Here is a 6,000-nt window from a genome sequence, read left to right on the forward strand (position 1 = left end):
CCCCTTACTTTCCATGGTTGTGAGAGAGCTCACTACATACCAGGTCATTCATTCATCTATTCAGTAAGTTAATAAATATTTATTGAGCACGACTATAAGAAGACACTGTTTTGTCACTGGGGCTGTGGGATGCACAAGATATTTGTTCTCATGGATCTTATATTCTAGAAAGCAGGAGCAGACAGAGGCCCATGAAAAGCAAAAATGACAGTGGTAAATTCTAAGCAGAATTAAATAGGCCAATGTGACAGAAGAACAGGGTAGTGGCATTAGATGGGGTGGGCTGGGGAGGCCTCACTAAGGAAGTACTATTTTATCTAAAATGTGAATAACAGGAAAAAGCCAGACTGGAGCTGGGGAAAAGCATTCAGGCAGAGGGAACGGCAAGCCCGAAGCCCAGGCGGCAGGGATGAGCCTGGTGTGTTGGGGGGAACCAAGAGAGCAGCGCAGGAGTGCGTGGGGAGGGCTGGCATATGAGCGTGGTGTGGTGTGTGGGCCAAGCTTCCCAGACCAGAGGGACAGAGTCGGCTTCTGCTTGTGGGGCCTGCAGTCTTTACACCTGAGGGCCCTCACAGGACAATGCCCTTCCCTCAAGGGTCAGTCTACCACTTGGCTGAAGGCAGCTCTCTAAAACGTGTCCTCCGTCCGCAGGACTATCCCTGCCAGGGCCTGCTGCTCTCCCAGCTGGGCCTCCAGCCCTGCTTTCTGCCCACCTCCAGGCAGCATGGCGGGAGCCACAGAGGCCAGTGACGCAGGCTCAGGGCCCTCGGGGTCAGCTGGGCAGTGCTGGGGAAAGGGCTACCCAAGGAGATGGCTTCCTTGTGGAAACAGCACTTGTGAGGGACCCGGAGGACAAGGTTTGAGTCTGTGTGACCTTGGATGGGTACCTGACCCTCTCTGGGCCTTGGTTTCCCTATCTGCCATCTGAAGAGCTGGAGTTTCCCAGGCCTGCGATGCAAGTCCACGCCTCTGCCTCAGGGGCCTACACAGGACTGGGGAGCAGGTAACAGGAGGACTGGGGAGGCCACAGTTGACCCCCAACTCCCGGGCCTCTGTATCTGGGAATGGGAGCAGAACCCTGATGTCAGCAACGGTCCCACTTCCTGCAGGCCCTGTTTTTGTGGAACATTCTCCCCAGATTGCCCGTCCTTTCCCACTTTGCTTAACAGCCCTAAGTTGAAACAAAGCTGGTGGGAGATTTTGCCTCTACTTGATGGGTAACTTCCGGCAGACCCTTCACCACTCTGGGCCTCAGTTTTCCCAGCTCTGACCTTGCTGGTGCCTAGGCTATCTCAGCGGGCCTCAAGGCTGCAGCAGAGTTGCCATGGTCACAGACTGGAGGGGGGTGGGGGGGTCCTGCTCCCAGAAGCCTCTGCGGGGGTTGCAGTACCCACTATGGGAGTCGATGGTGCCCTGGAGAGGCCCTTTATTGGGAGAGAGCCTGCAAGAGAGATGTGTGGAGGGAATGTGCTTTACCCACAGGAGCAGTCCCCGGGTCGGGTTGCGGGTCTGGTTAATGCCTCTGTGCATTAGGCCTGTCGCCCGTTGACAGGATTTTTTGTTTAATTGGAGGCATAAGAAAACAATAACATCTGTCGGCATGAGGAAAGCTGCAGAAGCCCCGTGAGGAGAGCTCCAAAAGAGGTGTGTGTGTGTGTACGGGGGCAGCGCAGATCTGAAGTCTGAGCCCTGCCACAGGGCTGGCTGGCCCTGGGCGAGACGCCATGGCTTCAGTCTTGCCGTTCGGAAACGAGCAGGTTGGACTGCAGCTGGCTCAACTCCAAGCGTGGTCCAAAAAACACCTGGTCAGAATTTCCCAGGGAGCCTATTTAATTCAGATCCCCAGTTCTGTCCAGCTCCACTGACCCAGAATCCCCCAGGGAAGAGGCCCGTGAACGCACTGCATCCTGAGTGTCACTTGGCAGGACCCGGGTCATGGGGTGAGAATCAGCATTGTGGTTGCCAAGTGTCAGCACAGGGTCTGGCACCGGGAAGTGTTAGCTCTCATCATGAGCTCCAAGTCAAGAAGATTTGCACCAGAATGTTCATGGCTCATAGAATTCTAGTGATTTCAATTTTTTCCCGTTTTACCTTCAAGCACGTGCTGATTTTTTACAGTGGACACATATAACAGTGTAACTGACAAAAGTAATTATGGGAGAACATGAGTTGATTCTATTACTTATTTTATATTTATTTTTGAGGGCGCAAGCAGGGAGGGGCAGAGAGGGTGGTGGACAGAGGATCCAAAGCAGCCTCTGCACTGACAGCAGCGAGCCCAATGTGGGGCTCGAACTCACAAACCATGAGATCATGGCCTGAGCCAAAGTCAGATACTCAACTGACTGAGCCACCCAGGTTCCCCTATTTTATAGTTTAGACGATGGTCTCTTTGGTCGGTGTGCATGTAATTATATTTAATTTTTTTCCCTAACTGTATCACTTTCAGGTTACGACAACAGCGCAGGCTTACTAAAACCAGCAACACAACAGCACACAAATGTGTGCATGTGGAAGGTTGTTATCCAGCCCCTCCCTGTCCCCACCCAGGTGACCAATGTTAACAGCCCATTGGGGATCATTCCTCACTGTTCTTCTCATCCACACAGACACCACTACCCTGGTGTATGAGCTGTTTGGGACTTTTGCTTTCACTGAAATCAAATCATTTTGTATACCACCCTGCAATTTATTTTTCTCTCTTGAAATATGTCACAGACATTCCTAGGAGAGAAAACTAGCTATCTTTCAGTTCTTTTTAGATTTGCTCAGTAAATATGTAATTTTCTTTCTTGCCTCTACAAACAGAAATCAATGAAAATAAAATCCACCTCTAAAACTTCAGTATTCCAATTTGAGCTTAGAGCTGGAGTGTTCAATAGCCATCAGGTACATCCCCCAACAGGTACGTGTATATACATGGAAATGCATGCAGGTGTACACACACACGCGCACACACACACACACGGTTTCTTTCCTTTCTTTGCACTGTTGGTGAACTGAAATCTCACCCTAGGAACCCTTACCTTCTTCAAGATCAGGGAACAGATCTTAGCTACCTAGGCTAGACTCACACTATGAAGTCAGACCCTCCTTCTGAATTAGCACTGAAAACTGATAACAGCCAAAGCAAAAGAAACCCCAAACCCAGCCCGATCCTCAGGCTCTGGAGATGGACTGCTGATTTAGGGAGACAGCAGCTCTTGCTTTCACACAACCAGCCACCAAAACCTTTAACCCAGAGTTGCAAACTGAGGCCACATCTGGCCACAGATGGGTGTAGTTTGGCCTAATCAGCATTAAAAAAAGTGTTTTAAGGGGCACCTGGGTGGCTCGGTCAGTTAAGTTTCCGATATCAGCTCAGGCCATGATCTCACAGTTTGTGGGATCAAGCCCCACATGGAGCCTGCTTGGGATTCTCTCTCCTTTTCTCTCTCTGCCTCTCTGCTCTCTCACACTCTCTCAAAATAAACAAACTTTAAAAATGTGTTTTAAGTTAAAACATCTAAACATTGGGAAATTTCGTAGAATAGCCTAGATTCCTGCTTTTCTCGAGACTTCCAGGATTTGGCCACTCTGGACCCAGATTCCCAAATGGCCACAACCAGGTGCCACTGAGCACTTCTGCCCCCTGAAGACAGGGCCCTGTCCTTCAGTTTGACACAGCCTCTACCTGGCCCACTCCAGTCAGCTGTGTTTCCTGCCCGGTCTCTGCCAGCCTGTAGCACTCTGTAGGCCCATGGAGGGATGCCGCACACGTCCACCCGGGGTAAGGACAGAAGGCCAAGGAGAACACTGGGATCCCAAGAAACAGTCCTTGCCATGGACCTCCTTTGGCCCTTCACTGGCTGACATGTTTTCCAAATCACCCCGGAATGACAGGAAGGGACAACACAAGAATAAGAGCTACTATTTATCAAGTGCTCACTACATGCTGGGAACCGAGCTGAACAAACACTTCCTTTCAGGCCCTCCTCTGGTCCAACAATGCTGTCTAGGCATGTTATCTCCAACAGAGGCTCAGAGAGCTCAGTGAACTTGCCCAATTCACACCATTAGCAAGTAGTGGAGCGTGGATTCCAACCTAGCCCCAGAGCTGGAGTACTTATCACATTTGCCGGCCTCCCTCCCCCAGAGCAATGGCGATTCGCTCATTTGCATATCAGCCTAACCTAGAGGAAGTATCGGGCTGGGGCCCCCTCAGCTTGCCCTCTCCCATGGAGATAGCACATCAGGATGGGTAAGAGCACCGATTTGGTGTTAGACCTGAGCTCAAAACCCAGCTCCTGTAATACCGTTCACTAGCTGTGGAACCTAAGGCCAGTCACTAAACTTCTCTGAGCCTCAGCTTTCTCATCTGTGCCACGGGAAGGATAATAACACCTGTCACTGAGAGTCATTGGAAGGTTGAGCTGGCACATTTAAATGCTCTATGTGTAGAGTTCTTTGGTGGCAGGCATAAGACAGTCTAGCTAAAAAGTGAACCAAGAAAATGTATAGAAGGACATGGTGGGGCACCTGGGTGGCTCAGTCGGTTAAGCATATGACTTCAGCTCAGGTCATGATCTCACCGTTCGTGGGTTTGAGCCCCACGTCGGGCTCTGTGCTGACAGCTAGCTCAGAGCCTGGAGCCTGTCTTCAGATTCTGTGACTCCCTCTCTCTCTGACCCTCCCCTGCTCACACTGTCTCTGTCTCTCTCTCAAAACTAAATAAAACATTAAAAAAAAAAAAAGAAGGACATGGAGTCCTAAGGAACCAAAGAAAAACTAAAGAAGCAGGAAATAAGAAAGAAGGAATAAAGGACAACCATGCCAAGCAACCACCACTGGAGCAGTAAGGTTCTGGCCTCTTCTCTCCCCATCCTATATTCAGTATCTTGGGAGCCTTGCCTGCCCTGGGTGCCCTTCCTACCTGGGTAATGACAGGTTCCCTGAAGCAGAGCTCCAGACGAGGATTCCTGTGTGATTGAGTTTTGCTGAGAGGGTGCTGTCAGGAGAAGAGCACAGCATTAGGGAGGGAAGAAGCTGGTCAAAGTCATGGTTTCAGGAGAAGTCCAGTCTCCGTCTGGTCCCACGGACAGGCTGGAGCATGGTTTGTACCATAGTCTGTCCACCCTCAAAGCCCACGGGCTGGGTTTATCCTCCATCAGTCAGTCACTGACCACAGGCCACCCCCAGGGGGAGAGGCACAACCTCTCAGGTGGCTCCAGGTAATTCGCCTGGAGAAGGAGGCTGCTGGGAGCCATTAGCATCCAACATTCGTGTGATGGAGAGGGCACTGAGAGCACCTGCCTTAGTCTCTATTACTGGCTGTCCTAACAGCCTACACACAGCGAGGGAGAGGCAATTACCTGAAAGGAAATCAGGGCACTGTTTGCCAAAGAAGGAGAACTGGACACAGAAAGCTAAGGGAGGGGGCGGGAAGCAAATATTCACTACAAATGATCAGTCCTGAGCCTGTCTGTGTATTGTAAGCATCAGATTAATGGTAGCCATTGTTAGAATAAGTGTAACAGGATATTAAAACGGAAGTGGCAGCGAGAGGCCAAGATATAATAGATGCCACGTTCCAGAGGAAGGTACAAGACCATGGGAGACAGAAACTGGCTAATATCAGTCCCTCACTGTGGGCGGTTTGGAAGGACTGGACGTAGCTGAGGATGAGGGGGGACATTCTACAGAGCTGTTGGTGTGCTGTGAGTCCCCCTCCCCTGCCCTCAAAAAAGAGTGATGGGGGACACCTCCCCCTTCGTCTCATGATAGGAAGGTGATACTATCAAAAACTACTCATAGAGCTCAAAGTATGTCTCCTACCTTTCAGGGGACAAACAGGCTGCCATTTGTCCCCCTGCCTGTCCCACCGAATGGGCCACCTTTGTGCTGGTCAACTGCTTCGAGCAGCAGGACCCGCACTGGGTACCCCTCTCTCAGAGCTTCTTGGAACAGGGCTGTGCAATTTGCTGTGGGCTCACGTGGGACAGAGAGAGAGAGAGAGAGCCA

Source organism: Hyaena hyaena, unplaced genomic scaffold, assembly GCF_003009895.1.
Source record: "Hyaena hyaena isolate Hyena2069 unplaced genomic scaffold, ASM300989v1 scaffold_619, whole genome shotgun sequence".
Classification (NCBI taxonomy): domain Eukaryota; kingdom Metazoa; phylum Chordata; class Mammalia; order Carnivora; family Hyaenidae; genus Hyaena; species Hyaena hyaena.